Raw genomic sequence first — 19,929 nt, forward strand, 5'->3', positions numbered from 1 at the left:
TAACACACAATTAAGAATTGTGTTTTATATGATACTTCATTTACATTGTGTTGCACACAAGCATTTGTGTACATTTTATTTTATAAAATTAATTAGTACTTATCTATGCCTCTTATACCCTGTTGTTTCTCCTGAGTGGAGCCAAAGGAAGACTAGCAAAGCAGAATGCAAATCCAGAAAAGACTAGAGCTTGCTCAGGCCACTAGCGCTGAGGAACCCCAAAACCTTTGCTTTTATTAGCATTCAGAAACAAAGGAATAGTTCTCAGAGAGATGGAAACATTAAGGATTACCTCACAGGGCCCAAATGGACCGGGTACAGAGTTAGATAAAAAAACATACATTCAAGCAAGACTTCTTTGTATTCATAAACTGTGCTTTCTCTCATTTTGCAACAACCTTATTAAGAGCAGTGACTTTGGTTTCTACTCTCACAAAAGTAAATGTCTAAAGATGTACAGGAACTGCTTGTAATCTTCCTTCTGAAGACACCTCTTTGTGCAAAGCACACAGCCACATCCCAAGGATACAGCCCCTTACATTCTTTACCCCTTACATTTCCCCCTTTCTTATTAATACGTTAAGCAACTTAGTATTAACCATAATAGAAAGCATAGTACTTATTTTTATGTCATAGAACTAGTAGCTTATTATTATAAACAAATTCTTCAAAATACAAACCATAATATTATAATTAATATATTTAAAGTAATTCTTAAGAATTACTATATTTTATAAAATAGAAACAATTTGATTAGAAACCCTATACAGTATATATATATATAATTTTATGCATAAATAATTGTCCTCATCTCAATGAATGAAACAATTGCATTACATCTTTTAAGTGTAAGTAGAAATTGGCAAGGAACAACCTCCGTGCACAGCAGACCAATCACCCTCTCGCCCCGACAACCAAGCTCTGCACAAAAATCCTCCAAGGACAACAAAAAAAGGAGAAAGCAAGTCCATGCAGCATAGTTTCTTGAACACCTAATGTTTCTTATCATCTGCAACAAAGAGTCCAGTAAATGTCTTTCCCTAAGAACATTAGAAGGACTCCATCTTGAAGGGACCATGAGGGGGCTCTTCATATAATAAACAATGTCCTGAGTTGGATAATGCCCCAAGCACAGCAGGTCATAACCACAGGTCTCATCATCCAATGTCCAATTGCCATGTTTCTTGTGTCCATGTAATCAGAGTCAATTGTTAATGTGTTTCTCAAAACAAGTAACAACTTAGAGCTTGACTTCCCAAAGCTTTAGGTGCTCTGCCTTTATGTAGAACTCTCAGGTCTTCTTTGTAGTCGGAGAACAGTGGTCTCATCGTTGTATGGCTATTTCTGCCATCCCAGACCCGTCAGCAGCCTAAGTTCTTCTTTAGGTACATGAAAAGACTTTCCATTCCCTTTTTCTTCTTTGTTCTGGTGAGCTGACTGAACACATCAGCTCCCTGAGGTGAGATTCAGAATGATGTCAATTGTATCAGAGAAGACAGTCTTAAGTCCACAGGTGCAGATGATAAAGTGCTCTAAGGGAAGAGGCAGCCCTGCTCTTCTTCTCCATGTGGCTTGCTGCATGATAAGGAGGAAACCGGAAAACAAAGTAAGGGAGCCTGGCTGAGCTCTCTCCTCCTCTCACCTTTCAGTCCTGGACTCTGGAATGAAGCATGTTATTTCTTCTATTACTGCATATGGTGTTCTTAGATGGACAAACTTCTCTTTCTCCTTCTATGCCATCCCAGAAAACTCTCACACAAGACTCAGTCATCTGAATGGGAGGGCCACCAGCCAGCCACACAGCGAGGCTCCACCAATTCCCATCTTACACACACACACACACACACACACACACTAAAAAAGGTTATACTTTAATTTTATTTCAATTCAGTTTTATTTTTTATAAGCTTTCAAATTGATCTCTCAATAATAGCATTGCCCACTACATGTCAATAAATTTTCAGTGGACTTCAACATTCTCTTGCCTTAAAGCAGATTACAGAGTTATTAAATCATTATGTCAATCTGGTGTAGTTTTGACAGCTTGAACACTTCAAGAGGAAGAGAAAGGACCATTTCAACAGAGGCAGTTGCTACAACCACAACAATGACACTTAAAATATTAGCTACCAAAACCCTCATGTGTTTTCTTTTCCCAAATAATCTCCTTACCAAGGTATATATTAATGAGAAATAAGAAGATACTTGCTATACTACTTGCTCTTATTTTAACAGCTCATATATCTTTGGTTGCATTAAACCAAATGCTCCTTTACAAACAGGTATATTATATACAATCTTGCCATTTTATTAATCCTGTTATACTGTTCTATTTAATGATTCTTTTTAATAATACATAAGATAATTACTTTATTCATGTATTTATAAAAGACTGGTCTGCATGCCTGTCCTCGATATTATGGATTTACCAAGGACAAACGGTTTGCAAAACGCAGAGCAAGGTAACACTGCATGGTTCAAAACTGGGAAGGGCGTATGCCAGGGATGGGTCCTATCTCCATACCTTTGCAACCTATATGCAGAACAGATTATCCGGGAGTCTGGGCTCTATGAGGAGAAATGTGGGGTCAAGATTGGTGGACGATTTATCAACAATTTTTGTTATGCGGATGATACAACCCTGCTTGCTGAAACTGAGGAGGACCTGAAGCACCTGCTGTGGAGGGTCAAGGACTACAGCCTACAATACGGATTGAGGCTCAATGTCAAGAAGACAAAGATTCTCACCACTGGACCAATTGGCAGCATCAAGATGGATGGTGAAGAGATTGAGATTGTACACAGCTTTAGTTTGCTTGGCTCCATAGTCAACAGTCTTGGCACCAGTAGCCAGGAAATTAAAAGACGCATTGCCATGGGAAAGTCTGCTGTTAGGGACCTCTCCAAAGTGCTGAAGAGCAATGGTGTCTCTCTGGAGACTAAGGTGCATCTGATACAGGCCATGGTTTTTGCAATCACTTGTTATGCATCAGAGAGTTGGACAATGACCAAGGAGGATAGAAGGAGAATTGATGCCTTTGAGCTGTGGTGCTGGAGAAGAGTATTGAGGATACCATGGATTGCTAGGAAAACAAACAGATTTGTCCTGGAAAGGGTTAAACCAGGTGGCTCCTTGGAGGCAAGGATTCTGAGGCTCCTTCTAACTTACTTTGGACATGTTGTGAGGAGAAACCGGTCCTTAGAGAGGGACATCATGCTTGGGGGGGTGGAGGGATGGCACAGGAGAGGAAGGCCCTCTATGAGGTGGATTGATTCAGTGACTGGAATAATTGGGATGGGAGTTTCAGAGACAGTGCGATTGGCACAGGACAGAGCGGAGTTTAGGGCTGTTGTACATAGGGTCGCTATGAGTCGCAGGCAACTCGACGGCACATAACAACAACAACAGATTTAGAAATATCATTCTTATAAAAATTTTTCAGCTGCAGCTTTTATTTATATTAATCTTATTATTATTCTTTTTTACTTTATTCTATTTCATTCATAAAAGTTTTCTTACATGAAAACGTCATTATTATATTTTATACCATATATATATATATATATATATATATATTATTTCATAAATTTTTCAATTGTATGAGTTCAAAAATATAACCACATTAAACATAAAACAAAAGATGACATTAAACATGAAACAATAAAGAAACAATGACAGTGAGCGTAAGTAAAAAACCAAAACATTTAAACAAAAACACTTGAATCCAATTTAGCAAATGCTGTATTTAAATTTAGCACGTCTAACTTTCCCTTATTCACCATGTTTCCCTCATTCACCATCTCAAAATTTGAACCTTTTGTCAGAAATCTAAATATTTTCTTTATTTTCTGTGACGATAGAAGAAAAACCTCTTCCCCAATTTAGTGTATGACCAGATTTCCAAGTGCCAATGTTTTGAACCAAATAATAAGTAGGTTGATTTAAATCAGGAGCTTTTTCATTATTATAGTTCTGCCATTGTAATTCTGCCGCCAACATCCCATCTAGATTAAGGTTTAAAAAATTCAAAGTATATAAAGCAATTAATAATCTTCTTTTAGGAGTATTACCTTCTCTTATTCCCCCTTTTTGTTTTAAAATATATTCTTTCAAAATTCTCAGTTTTTTCTCTATAATTGCTTGTCATATACTATTTCCTGAAATGCCAAAAACATGTTATATTATAGTAACATAAGACAACTTTATGAGAGAAATAAGTGGGTACATTATCAGTTTTTATAGCTTTGGGTACCCCCATGATAGTGAAACCTTCAAGTAAATATGTAATAACTGAATCAGTCTTTTCAGAGGCCAAGACAGTTGCCCAGGAAAAGGATGAGAAAGCATCTGTAGAATTATGTATTTATTTTAATTTTTCAAATTCTTAAAACTGAGTAACATCCATTTGCCAAATTTCGTTAGGTTTAAGACCTCTAGGATTGACTGCTTATGGCAGATGAGGAGAATTTACGCAAGCACATTGAGAGCAATTCTGAACAATCTGTTGAGCTGTTTTCCACAGTATTTTATAAATAAAATGTAAACCATTAGTATTGCTATGAAATTTAGAATGTTGTTCAATAGCTTGTAATACAGTGGTAAGCAATTGATCAATTTTTTTTATTACCTTGGGATAAAGGTCCTGGTAGATGAGTATGTGCTTGAATATGAGTAATATATAGGAGTTTAATCCTTTTTCTTTTTTTCTTAATACTTTTAATGAGCATTTACAGAGATTTTGGATTTCCATTCATTCATTGCTGCACTTCTCTCCCTGCCCATCCCTCCCCCCCAGTTCACTCCCCTCTTTCAAAAGTAAAAGAAACACTCTTCCCTGATACACAATCCCCCGCACCCCTCCCACTGCCCCAAGTACATTCCACTATGCAACCTTAATTGTGGACTCTTGTGATAACCATAAGACCCTATCATACATCGCTTTTAAATTATTCACTCCCTCATCTGTTTCAGTGCAGTATACACAATTTATCCAGTTTTTCTGTCTTACCCCAACCCTGATATCAGTCCCATTTTACAACAGTGGCACCATGCAATATTTGTCCTTTTGCATCTGAGATATTTCACTCAGCATAAGGTCCTCCAGGGTCACGCATTTTGAATAATATTGGATGAGTTCCTTGTTTTTTCAATGCAGCATATTATTCCATTGTGCGAATATACCACAGCTTCTCTACCCATTCGTTTGTTGATGGGCACCTGGGTTGTTTCCAACTCCTTGCTATTGTGAACAGAGCCGCAATAAACATGGGTGTGCATATATCTGCATGGATGTCAGTTATGGTATCTTTGGGAAATATTCCCAGTAGTGGAATTGCTGGGTCAAACGGTGGTATCTCTATTTGCAACTTTTTGAGAAAGTGCCATACAGCCTTCCACAGTGGTTGCACCATTTTACGCTTCCACCAACAGTGAATAAGGGTTACAGTTTCTCCATAACCTCGCCAGCATTTGTTGCTTGCTGACTGGGGTGAGATAATATCTCATAGTTGTTTTGATTTGCATCTCTTTTAGAGCTAGGCGTTTTGAACATTTCTTCATGTGCTTGTTGGCCATCTAAATGTCTTCTTTGGTGAAGTGTCTGTTCATATCTGGTGCCCGTTTTTCTATTGGATTATTTACCTTTATCTTGTGGTGCTAAAGTATTTTATAAATTCTAGATATAAGTCCCTTATCTGACATGTCCTTAGCAAATACTTTTTCCCAGTCTGTGGCTTCCCTTTTTACTCTGTTGGAGAAGTTTTTGGATGTGCTAATCCTTTTTCTAACAATGCACTGTAATTGTAAGAACAGAACATTTAATTCAGAGTCAGCTTGTGGTATAAAAGCAGTTTCAATATGTTGTATTGTATATTCTACATATTGAGAGTCAGTTATTGTATTAAGACATGCTTTGCTATCACTTAGGAATAATACAATAGCATATAATTCAGCCTTTTGCACAGAGTTGTAAGAAATCTGTACCAATTGTTGACAATCAGGTGAATAATATTCAGCTTTACAATTTTTACTAGCACTAGTATAATATGTATCTGCATTGGCTATCGGAGTTAACTTGACTATTGAAGGCAAAATCCATTGTGTTAGCTTTAAAAACTGTAATTTTTTTGTCTTCAGGATAGGAATTAGAAAATGTACCTACATAGTCTGACACAGCTATTTGCCAATTAATATTAAAGTGATATAAATTTTGGATTTCCACATTAGTTAATGGTAATATAATCTCTTTTGAGTCATAACCACATAATTGGCATAATCGTGTACATCATTTACCAATCATTAAAATTATTTTTTCCACATATTGCATAAGTCACTTAGTACTCATATTCTGCAAAAATATCCATTCCACAATATTATTTTTTTGTATTCTTAGCCCAGAAGGAGTATGTGGAGTAGGGAAAAGAATAAAAAAGAGTTCTACATTATCTTCAATTCTACTTACGTGAGCTTCTTGTATTCTCTTTTCAATCCAAGCTATTTCTTTTCTGGCTTCAGGAGTTAATTCCCTTGAACTGTTAATATCATTAGAACCTTCTAGAGTTTTAAATAAATGAGTAAATTGATAAGAAGGAATACCTAATAAACGACTAATCCAACTTTCATCACCCAACAATTTTTGAAAATCATTGACAGTTCTTAAAGAGACTTTTCTAATTTGCCTCTTTGGTGGGACAATAGCTTGATGTGTGGTTTTCATTTCTAAATATCTCCAAGGATCTTGAGTCTGTATTTTTCTTCAACAATGATCAAACCAAATTTTTTGTAATTTTGTTTTACTCTATTGAAATACAGTATTTAACATTGTCTCATCTGGATGGCTAAAAAGAATATTATCCATATAATAATATATGATGTACTCAGGATAGGACTTCCTAATATTTTCTAAAGGTTCATTGACAAATGTTTGACACATAGTAGGGTTATTCAACATTCTTTGAGGCAAAAATTTCCAGTGGTATCATTTTGTCAGTTTCTGATTATTGTAAGTAGATACAATAAATGCAAATCTTTCACAACCCTTAAGCTGTAAAGGAACTGTAAAGAAACAATTCTTTAGATATATAATAATAATCGGCCAATGTTTTGGGATCAGGGCAGGGTTAGGTATACCCATTTGTAAAGGTCCCATGGGTACTATAACTTCATTAATTTTACACAGGCCAATTAACATCCTCCATTTTCCAGATTTATTTTTTATAACAAAAATGGGAGAATTCCAAGTACTGGTAGATGGTTCAATATGTCCCAGTTGTAATTGTTCTTCAACAAGCTCCTGTAAGGCGAACAATTTTTCTTGAGTGAGGGTCCACTGTATCACACAAATAGGAGTATCAGTATAATGAAATTGTGTAATGTGGAGCATGGCATTTAGGATAAATTTGGTTACCCTATTCCTTGACGATTTCTTTTAGGAACAGCTGGCATTACTTCTGTTTGAGGAATTTGACTATCATACAAATTAGAGACCATTCTTGTGGCTTGTGAAGAGAAAGTAGGAATAGTTAATTTTACTTGCCACTGTCCAAAAATGTCTCTGCCCCACAGGGTAATGGCTATAAGAGCTATGACAGGTCTTATAAGTGCTTTTTGACCCTCCGGCCCTATGCAAATTGTGTCTTCAATGCTTTGATGTACTCCAGTTAATATTCCAATTCCAGTCAAAGTACCAGATACTTCTTTTGTGATGAGTCTCGGGGGAAGGCGGAGGATTTGGGCGAAGATGACGGGTGATGGTGTCCTAGACAGAGACCCCACACTTTCTCCTTCTGCCTTTATCCTATGGGCCATGCAGCAGGCGGTGGGGAGCTCCCTGCAGTGGGACCTGGCCAGTGAGAAAGATGGCTACTGGCGCATTGCCCTTTGGTGGAGGTGCTGCCAGAGCCCACAGTTAGAGCCTCGTGCCCAGGAATCATGAGGGACTGACACTGCTACTGTGTTGGGCATGGCCACAGACAGCTTCCTCGCGCGGCTGGTGAATGCTCTGGACCTCCAGACACCTGGGAGCCCAGCCGCCTGGACGTATGGCCTGGCAAAAGGGAGGACATGCTGGAGCTGGTGGCCGAGGTCTGCACTGGGGACAGGGATCCTGTGCCTCTGCTCATGTCTAACTTGCTGCCCCATCTCCGGGCCTGGAGGACGGTTACACCGCAGGCCCAGGCTTCTCACCCCATTGTGCCCGGCACCTCCTCACCTTGGACACTGGAGATGCAGGCCTCGCCCTGCTCCCGCCCCCTCCTCGGCCTCCTCCTTGTCCTCTACGTGCCTTTTGCCATCCTCCCTGTCCTCTCCGCCGCCCTCAGCCTTGCCTGTCCAGCGGTTCGACATCTAAGACTCCTTCCATCCCACCTATGAGGCCTACTCCCAGCCGTAAGCCCCGGAGCAGAAGTACGACCCCTTCGACCCTACTAGCTTCAACCCCAGCTCTTCAGCGGGCACCCCCTCACCCAAGGAGAAAGAGGAGGAAGAAGAAGAGAAGGAGAGGGAGGCAGGCCTCTCTCAAAGCACAAAGTCACATCCCAAGGATACAGCCCCTTACATTCTTTAACCCTTACATATCCTGTCTTTTCTAGTCCCCATTGAATTTTTCCTGTTCTTTCACTCCCATGTGCCCCCTAAAATCTCTTAGGCTAGTGATTTCCACCCTTTACTATTTTCCTCCTCATCCACCCTATTTCTTTCCCCTTTTGGATACTTAACTTACAAGTTATCTTTATTTTCTTTACATTATTTTTCATAAAATCATTCCTACATATTGTTTTTTATAAAGTCAATCACCATTGAACTATAGCCATCATCACTCCAACGTTTCAGGTCCAACAGGATCTTGTTGAATTTCTTCACTCTCCATCTGCCAAATGAACTCTCCACTCCAAGAATTCCCACTCTTCCACCCTCAGTCCCACCCTTCCCTCCCCTACCCCTTTGGACTTTTGAGTATGTATTACTATTTATCCTTCAATTTTTACAATAATGGTCTCATATAGTATTTATCCTTATAAGTCTGTGTAGTTCCCTCAGCATAATGTTCTCTAGGCTCTCCTATGTTAAATAGTATCCTATTAAATCATTGTTCCTTAGTGCTGCATACTATTCCATTATATGAATGTATAATAAATTATTCATCCATTCATTTGTTGCTGTGCATTTAGGCTGTTTTGATTTTATTGTTCTTGTGAATAATACTACTGGGAACACAGGTGTACATATCTCCATGTATGCCTCAATTCTTATTTCCTTCCTTGGGGTATATTCATAGCAAAGCAATAATAACTGGGTTATATGGGATTTCTATATTCACCATCTTGAGGAAATGCCAAAATGTCTTCAAAAGTGGTTGTAGTATTTCACAATCCCATTGGCAATGTATGAGAGTTCCAATATTTCCATCTCCTCTCTGACATTTATTGCTTCCTGTACCGTTAAACATTGCTACTGCTTCTAGAATGAGATGGCATCTCATTGTTACTTTGATTAACATCTCTCTGATTGCCTGTGATTTTGAGCATTTCTTCATGTGTCTATTGGCCATCTATGCAAACATCACTTAAGAAATCAAAAGACATCAGGAGAATCTGCTTCCAAGGATCTTTTTTAAATGTTATAGTGTAAGAATATTAGTTTAAATGCTGCAGAAGATCAAGGACTACAGCCTCCTATATGGACTGAAGCTAAATGTCAAGAAAACAAAGATTCTAACCACTGGGCCAATTGGCAGCATCAGCATGGATGGTGACGAGATTGAGATAGTTAACAGTTTTAATTTATTTGGCTCCACAGTCAACGCTCTTGGTAACAGCAGCCAGGAAAGCAGGAGATGAATTGCATTGGGAAAGTCGGCTGTGAGGGACCTCTCAAGAGTACTGAAGAGCAACGATGTCAGGCTGGAGACTAAGGTGTGCCTGATCCGTGCTATAGTCTTCGCAGTTATGTGCTATGCATCAGAGAGATGGACAGTGAATAGGGCTGATAGAAAGAGGATTGATGTCTTTGAGCTGTGGTGCTGGAGAAGAGTGTTGAATATACCATGGACTGCTAGGAGAACAAACAGGTTTGTCCTGGAGAGGGTGAAGCCAGAGTGTTCCCTGGAGTCAAGGATTCTGAAGCTTCATCTGACATATTTTGGGCATGTTACAAGGAGGAACTGGTCCTTGGAAAGGGACATCATGTTTGGCAGAGTGGAGGGGAAGTGAAGGAGAGGAAGACCTTTGGTGAGATGGATCGATTCTGTGACTGGAGCGGTGGGAATAAGTGCATTTGAGATGGCAAGGTTGGCACAGGATAGAACAGCATTTAGAGCTCTTGTACATAGGGCCACTATGAGTCACAAGCGACTCGATGGCACATAACAACAACAACAACAACAATGACTCAAGCCATGGTATTTTCTTTTGTTGCATATGCATGTCAAAGTTGGATAATGAATAAAGAAGATTAGTGAAGATTTGATGTCTTTGAATTGTGGTTTTGGTACATTATAGGGAATATATCATGGACAACCAAAAGAATGAGCAGGTTTGTCTTGGAAGAAGTATAATACAACTGTCTTAAATGGGGCTGGATACAACATTATTTCACACACATTGGGCATGTTGTCAGAAGATGATAGTCTTTTAGAAAAGAAGAGGGTCAGAAAATGAGAGAAAGACCTGAGAATACATGGATTGATGCAGTGACCAGCAACAATAAGCATAAGCACAGCAGAGATTGTAAGGATGGCATTGGATCAGGTGAAGTTTGTTTTTTTTTTATTTTGTTGTATGTGTAGGGTTGCAACATATTCGAGCCTACTTGATTGGAGCCTACAAGAGCAAAACAATAGCCTAAATACACTGCTTATATATTTTCATCTATGTTGTTTACCATTTCATATATTTTCTTTACCATGTTAATCATAGTTTTTAGAAAGTCCTTGTTAGTTAATTTTAAAACTTGATCCATTTTAGGTCTTTTCATATTGTAACTTTTGCCTTAAGTTTTAATTTTTATTATCATGTTTATTAACAGGGCAAATATGTTTTAGTTGAAAGATTTAATAGTATATATAAAAATGAAAATTTACATCAAATAAGATCATGTTTCTTTAAAGGTGTTCAGAGTCAGATAAACGTCAATCAAATATCTAAAATATTATGCACATTTTTATTTCCCAATTATATTGAAACATATTATGCAAATGCGTTTGACTGTGTGGATCATAACAAACCATGGCTGACTCTTAGAAGAATGGGAATCCCAGAATACTTGATCATGATAATGAGAAATCTATACTTGGACCAAGAGGCTGTCCTCAGAACAGAGCAAGGAAACACTGCATGGTCCAAAACTGGAAAGGGTGTACAGCAGGGATGTGCCCTATCTCCATACCTTTTCAACCTGTGTGCAGAAGAGATTATCTGAGAGGCTGAGCTCTATGAGGAGATGTGTGGCCTCTGGACTGGTGGAAGATCTATCAACAATCTGCATTATGCAGATGACACAACCCTGCTTGCTGAAAATGAGGAGGACCTGAAATGCCAGCTGCAGAGGGTCAAGGACTGCAGCCTTCAGTATGGATTGAGGCTCAATGTCAAGAAGACAAAGATTCTCACCACTGGACCAATTGGCAGCATCAGGGTGGATGGTGAAGAGATTGAGATTATTAACTTTAGTTTGCTTGGCTCCATGGTCAGCACTCTTGGCACCAGTAGTCAGGAAATTAAAAGACATATTGCAAAGGGAAAGTCTGCTGTTAAGGACCTTTCCAGAATACTGAAGAGCAATGGTGTCACTCTGGAGACTAAGGTGCATCTGATACAGGCTATGGTCTTTGTAATCACAAGTTATGCATCAGAGAGTTGGACAATGACTAAAAAGGATAGAAGGCAAATTGATGCCTTTGCGATGCGGTGCTGGAGAAGAGTATTGAATGTACCATGGACTGCCAAGGAAACAAACAGATTCATCCTGGAGAGGGTTAAACTGGGCTGCCCCTTGGAGGCAAGGATTCTGGGGCTTCATCTGACATACTTTGGACATGTTGTAAAGAGGGGCCAGTCCTTGGAGAGGGACATCATACTTGGGAGTGTAGAGAGATGGTGCAAGAGGGGGAAGACCCTGTATGAGGTGGATTGATTCAGTGACTGAGGTATTCGGGATGGGTGTGTCAGAGGCGTGAAATTGGCACAGGATAGAGCAAGGTTTATGGCTGTTGTACATAGGGTCACTATGAGTCATAAGTGACTTGATGGCACATAACAACAACAACAACAACAACAACATGATATGCAAACACATATCTGGAAAATACATGCATAATTATTTTTGCAGATATATGTGAAAAAGAAAGAGGTACCTCAATTAAAAGAATAGGTACGGATAACTTGCAACTCATTTTTAACATATTAAAATTTCCAGAGTGTTTATGTTTAAAGTTTATATTTAAATATAAGAATATATCTCTGAAGTTACCATGTAGAATTGTTCCAATAGTTAAAGAAAATCACAGGTAATATTGAAATAATATGAGAGTGTGTTTTAAACTTAACATTTGAGTTTTTCCAGAAAAACAGTACATTACATTTTAAGTCTCTTCTAGGTTGATAAATGAAGAATATCATGGGAAAACAGAATTAGATATTGATTTGGACAACAGATAATTTGATGATGGAACACTGTTTCTAAATGTCAGTAAAGTAAATTCTCAAGACACAGATGATCAGTTCACGACAATTTAGGTTCATGTGTTATTATTTTCTGAACTCTAGTATCCTATTCACCATACTATTTAGAAATGCACTAGAATTTTCTTACAGTTTAATCATACAAGTCTAATTTAAATAAATGTGTGAAAAACAAAAAGAGCATAAAAAAACCACTACATGAGTTCATAGTTTTAGTAATTTACTTTATAGTTTTTTCACACATATTAAGACTTTCGACCTCTAATAAGCAATCATTAGATAAGAAGTAATAAAATATACAGACACTTGGCATATAGCTTTAATTTACTTAATTTCATTTAAATCCTGCTGTAATTGTTAGGTTTCTGATTTGAAGACCTTCACATATGTTATTTAACTTCGCTCACACGCTCACACACACACACACACACACACACACACACACACACACCCCTTCCCTTTACTCTGCAAATCAATTGTTCTAAATTTCAACTTCAATGTAAAGTTTATGCCACAAAGAAATTATTTACTAATTACTAAATCTAAAGTAGATCTCCTCAGTTATTTTATTCTTTATTTTCTTTCCTCAAAATATGTGAATCTTTAATTATGTATATTTTTCATACATATTCTCATTTTCTATGTTTTCTGTATTGAACCATAAGTGTCATAACAGCAAACATGAGAATAAATGTCTTCATTTTTTTTTATTTTCCTTTTCTAGATTCTAGACATGATGTTCTAAATGGACAATTTCCATCATGTAGCAAGTATTCTAGTTATCATGTTATTAAAGGAAATCTCAAATGTTTTACCTTTTGCAGCTCTAATCATGTTTGCTGCAATGTTCTGGTGGCTTAGTGATAAGAAGCTGTGCTGCAATCTCAAAGGCACGCAATTCAAATCCACCATCCGCTCCCTGAGAGAAAAGTGGGTAATCTCCTCCCATACCATTCACTGCTTCTGAAACCTCACTGGAGAGTCAGCTATGAATACATTCTTACTCGACAGCACATCACAAAATAACAACTACAAGAACTGTGTTTGCCAGCAACCTCAGTTTGTGCTTACAACAAAACATGGGGGCTAGGGGAGAACAAAATAACACAGATCTTAGCAATCCTTTCTAAAAACAGCCAATGCCACTGGAAGGGTGTCAGGAGTTCAAAACATAATGCTCTAATAATGCCACACATTGCAACATGAGTAATTTACAATGGTACCACATTATTAGTAAAGCGAATCCAGACATCCTATACATTATAGTGAACGATTTCAAATCTTATCTCCCTACAGCACTCCCAGTGAAATGAAGCCGAATAAAACAAATCCTGATTTTTCACATTTACTGTTATTAAAGTGAGGAACAAAGTAGTGCCAAGGGGAACAAGAGAATAAAGCTATGGCTATTCAGTTGTGAAGAAAGTAAATTAATAAAACTAACCTCATTTCTTTTGTATATGCTTTCAGTAGATGCCCCTGGAGAACAATTCCCTCTATGGAATAGCATAAGCGTGGGGGGTAGACTATGCAGCTTTATACTTGGCTCTTTTCCAGTAATAGTTGCACTTATTGTTTCGCAAGGAACTGATGTATCACCCTGTTTGCCATCTGATGCTTGAGTTCCTTTCCTATGGGCTATTCCTTTTCCAAAATGTTTACTAGAAATTTCTGTAAATATTACACTCACATTATATACAACATATTAAGAATATTAACACAAAGAAAGGATAAAAATAAACACGTGAATATATCCAAGAGCTATTTTAATCTTTGGAGCATATATGGAACTATAAAATATTAACTCTATCTTTTGCTCTTACTTTGCAAAAATTGATACAGTATACTAGCAAAGCTTTTATCCATTATGACAAAGTGAACAAAATCCAGGCTGCTCTTTGGTGATGAATAAGATTTTTCATTTCAATGGCTACCTGAGTGAAGTATGGTGAAGATATTTTCCAATCTGTCTGATTCACTTCTTTTTCACTTTAGTGGATTCCATTTAAGAACTGATCCAACATCACTTAATAGTGCATACAAAAGAAGTGCCCAGTAGTGCACACAGACACACAAACATGCATATGTTTTTATTGTTATGTGCTGTTGAGTCATCTGTGACTAATAGCAATCCTTTGTATGACAACTCTTAATCTTGCCCTGTCCTGAGCCAGTTTTACTGACTCCTGGCACCAGCAGCCAGGAAATTAAAAGGCGCATTGCCATGGGAAAGTCTGCTGTTAGGGACCTCTCCAAAGTGCTGAAGAGCAGTGGTGTCTCTCTGGAGACTAAGGTGAGTCTGATACAGGCCATGGTCTTCGCAATCACCTGTTATGCATCAGAGAGTTGGACAATGACCAAGGAGGATAGAAGGAGAAATGATGCCTTTGAGCTGTGGTGCTGGAGAAGAGTACTAAGAATACCATGGACTGCTAGGAAAACAAATAGATTTGTCCTGGAGAGGGTTAAACCGGGTGGCTCCTTGGAGGCAAGGATTCTGAGGCTCCTTCTAACTTACTTTGGACATGTAGTGAGGAGGGACCAGTCCTTGGAGAGGGACATCATGCTTGGGAGGGTGGAGGGACGGCGCAGGAGAGGAAGGCCCTCTATGAGGTGGATTGATTCAGTGACTGGGATAATTGGGATGGGAGTGTCAGAGACAGTGCAATTGGCACAGGACAGAGCGGAGTTTAGGGCTGTTGTACATAGGGTCGCTATGAGTCGCAGGCGACTCAACGGCACATAACAACAACAACAACATATAAAGCAAAACAAAATACTACAACCAAATGCTTTTTTTCTGTGTCAGAATTTGGATCTACCAACCATTCTAATCCACAGAAACTGGTGTGAGAGAATTTCCTCAAGAGTTTGTTTGTTTGTTTGTTTGTTTTAAGGCAGGTCTTCACTATTGATTGAAGGATTCTGTACAAGTCAATTGTTTTTAATGGAATAAATAAACGTGAATTCATTTGTTACAACAAATTTCCCTTATCATTAAAAATGATGTATTTCCACAGCGCACTATCAGAATAAGTAAGTAAATATGACCACTTTGTCAGCAGACCTTAATTAAGGTTTGTTATTTCAAAATGTTGGTTTTAAAATAAAAATAAAAATAAAAAACTTCTAAATTATTTTCATGGAGGCTATTCTCTTGAAAATGTATGCTTAGAAAATATTAAATAGTTATTAGTTGATTCTAAAAATGTTTTAGGTTAATAAAAGATGTGGAATCTAGTAAATTAAAAAAATCTATCCTTTAGTCCTTAGGTTAGTAAAAAGACTTTTTGAGATTAGGGGAAATGTTATCTTTGTTTTATCTTTGGGATAAAGAACACTCTTTCCTTGATCTTTACAACCTTAGAGATATTTTTCTAAGGCACAATCTATACTTCTAAAGCCATCATTATCAAACTTACCATAGGACTATTTATTCACTAACTGTACTTAGTGAATTTTAAGGACAGAGGTTCTTGAATCTGAGTTTTAAGCAGTATGTAAAATTATTTTTTAAGCAGACAATCCAGAATAAAGAAGGAAACAAAATAATAGGAAGTAGTGCTTTCGAATGGATGATGTCCCACTCCAAGGATTGGTCCCTCTTTGCAACATACCCAAAGTATGTCAGACAAAGCTTCAGAATCCTTGCCTCCAAGGAGCAGCCTCTCTTCACCCTCTCTAGGATGAATCTGTTTGTTCCCTTTGCTGTTAATGGTATATTTAATACTCTTCTCCAACACCACAACTCAATGGCATCAATTCTCTTTATATCATCCCTAGTCATTGTCCAGCTCTCCGACTCATAGCAAGCAATTGTGAAGATTATGGCCCAGATCAGGAATACTTTAGTCTCCAGACTGGAATCATTGCTCTTCAGTACTCTGGATGTGTCCCTGACAGGCGACTTTCCCAATGTAATTTATCTCTTGATTTCCTGGCTATTGGTACCAAGAGAGCTGACTGTGAAACCAAGCAACCTAAAGCTGTTAACAATCTCAATCTCTTTACCATTTATCATGATGTTGCCAATTTGCCCAATGGTGAGGGTTTTTGTTTTCTTGATGTTGAGCTTCAATCCAAATTGAAGGCTGCAGTCCTTGACATTCTGCATCAAGTGCTTCAGGCCCTCCTCAGTTTCAGCAAGCAGGGTTGTGTCATCTGCATAATATAGATTGTTGATGAATCTTCCTCCAATCCTGATGCCACATTCCTCCTCATACAAGCCTGCCTCCCAGATGATCTGTTCCTGCTTGGAAGGGTGGAGGGATGGAGGAAGAGAGGAAGACCATCAATAAGTTAGATTGATAAAGTGACTGGGATAATGAGGATAGATGTTTCAGCGATGGTAAAATTGGCACAGGATAAAACAGGCTTCAGGACTGTTGTACACAGGGTTTCTATAAGTCGCAAACAATTTAATGTCACTTAACAACAGTGCTTTCGAAAACAATGTTACATATATACAGACCCCAATAAATACAGATGAAGATATTAAACAGATCTCTATATTATGCAGCCATTATGGTAAAATTACTCCATCTTTGTCACTGGGAAAACTTGTGACGTTTTGTCAGATCAATTTCCTGTCCATGATTATCAACCATTTCTTGTATATATTATTCAGAGATTAAATGAGGCACTTTTTCAAATATATTTATCTTACTCTAATGCTCTGGTGACCTACTGGTAAGAATCTGTGCTGCAATCCCAAAAGCATATGGTTTGAATGCAGCAGCGGTTTCACTGGAGAAGGTTAGGCAATCTCCTCCTCTGTGCTTTACAGCCTTTGAAAACCTGCTTGTGGGTCAACTATGGATCGATTCTAACTCAAGGACACCCAACAACAACAAGAGTATTGTTATTGCTCCTTATAAACTGTATCTTTCTTGGTATTTCTGTAGAATGAACTGGGTATTATGGCTAAAAGAGGACACATATCTTCATTGCTTTTAAGCCACCAGAGAGCTCTTTAATCATTCAAATTTAAGATAAAACATTTAGATAAGGTTTTCATATGTGATTTAGAGTCTTTGTTAACTTTTGAAATTCATTACTGTGGGTAAACTAAGCTGTCCTGGTATCTGCACCTATTAATGTGAAATAGGATAACAGTCTTTAAGTTATAGGATGATTTTTAAAACCTAGTAAGATAACATAAATTTCCAAGGTAGGATGGGCAATTGGACTTATCAACTTTTTAAAGATAGAATTCTCACTGTTCTGGCAGCACAAGATTCCTTACCTTTCTATAATGAAATGCCATGAATGCAGTGAAATATCATCACATTGCATGATGCTTGCTATATGATGTGCACAACAAATCAATTAAAAGGTTAATTTAAAACTATCAAGACTTCTTTTTTTAAAAAAAAAACAAAAACAAAAACAAAAAAACACAACAACGACAAAAAAACTACACCAAAATCTCATGAATATAATGATACTGGTATTGGCTCCTACTTTGATTAGACAAAATAGACAAAATGAGGAAAGAGAAGAACTCAAACCTTCACAGAACTAGAACTGACACCACATAGAGTCTTGAACAGTTGCTATTTGATCGCCAAAGAAAGTTGACATTCTTGAAATATAAACATAGAATCTTATTTTAAGATTGAATGAATTACAAAATAGTATTAATTTCCAATCTCCAGATCTGGACACATAAATATACTGATGAAGCTGGTGATATTGAGCATTTAATTTTATGGAATCTCATTGCTTAGCAGAAACAGACTTTTTTGCATATCTGATGAGGTTAATATAGCTTTTTTTGAGGATTTATTATTGGTTGTTGCATATCCTGAGGCAAATATATTACTTCCTATCATCCATCTTTGCATCCATGCTTATAATAGACTCAAATTCCAGAACTCTCCAAGAAGTAAGGTATAAATTTTCACTTGTGAGTAGGTGAGAATTGCTCTAATTTAATTAAAACATGCAAACTACAGTGTATTTTATTAACTATGTAAAGGCATTTGGCAGTGTGGACCACAAACAAATTGTGGCTATCATTGAAAAGAATGGAAATCCCAGAACATTTGATTGTGCTCATGAGAAACTTATGAGAAAGGAAAAAAAAAGCAGTAGTAGGAACAGAGCAAAGAAACACTGTACAGTTCAAAAGCAAGAAAGGAGTGTGTCAGGAATGTGTCCTTTCTCCATACCTTTTCAATCTATATGCAGAACAGATAATTCAGGAGGCTGGGTTTTATGAAGTAGAATGTGGCATCAGGATTAGAGGAAGAAAACTCATTAACAATTGTCTATATGCAGATAACACAAGCTTGCTCATTGAAATTGAGGAAGACCTGAAGTTTTTGCTGCAGGTCAAGAATTAAAATCTTCAATGTGGATTACAGCTCTAAATCAAGAAAACAAAATTTTCACCACTGGGCCAACTGACAGCATTATGATAGATAGAGAAGTTGTTGACAATTTTATCTTGCTTTGCTCCACAACCAGCACTCTTGACACCACTAGCCAGGAAATCCAAAGGTGAGTTGCATTGGGAAAATCTGCTGTCTAGAGTGCTGAAATCTAGAGACTGAAGTGTGTCTGATCCAGGACATTGTCTTTTCAATTACTTGTCAAGCATCAGAGAGCTGGACAATGACTAAGGATGACAGAAGAAGAAGAATCTATACCTTTGAGTTGTGCTGCTGGAGAAGAATTTTGAACATATGATGGACTGCCAAGAGAATAAACAGGTTTGTCCTGTAGAGGGTGAAGCCAAGTTGCAACTTGGAGTCAAGAAATTTGAAAGTGCATCTCACATACTTTGGATATGTTGCCAGGAGGAACCAGTCCTTGGAGAAGGACATCATGCTTGGAAGGATGGAGGGTCAGAACAAGAGAGGAAAATGATAAATTGATAATGGTATTGTGGGATAGTGGGCAGTTATGTCAGAAATTATAAATGGCTCAGTATAGGATGCTTCAGAATTAATGTATAAAATGGTAGAGGATCAGTGCAGGAGAGAAATATCCTGGATGAGATGAATTGACATAGTGACTATGGTGATGGAATCAGCTGTATAAAAGATGGTGAGGTTGGTTCATCTTAATGTAAAGGAAAAAAAGTAATTGTTCATAGGGTTGCTATGAGTCACAGTTGACTTTACAATGCATAACAGCAGTAACCACAGTGAGGCCAATTAGACACAGGGTGACAGAGTCCAAGTTGTTGTTGTTATGTGCCGTCGAATCACTTGCGACTCATAGCGACCCTACGTCCAACAGCCC

General features: G+C 37.8%; 1 pseudogene; it reads left to right on the forward strand.

Moving 5' to 3' along the window:
- Window positions 1–306: 306 nt before the first annotated feature.
- On the forward strand, window positions 307–8,645 carry LOC102874262 (annotated as a pseudogene).
- Window positions 8,646–19,929: the final 11,284 nt, after the last annotated feature.

The sequence above is a fragment of the Elephantulus edwardii genome, unplaced genomic scaffold, assembly GCF_000299155.1.
Source record: "Elephantulus edwardii isolate Elephantulus edwardi_28Jun2011 unplaced genomic scaffold, EleEdw1.0 scaffold00023, whole genome shotgun sequence".
Lineage (NCBI taxonomy): Eukaryota > Metazoa > Chordata > Mammalia > Macroscelidea > Macroscelididae > Elephantulus > Elephantulus edwardii.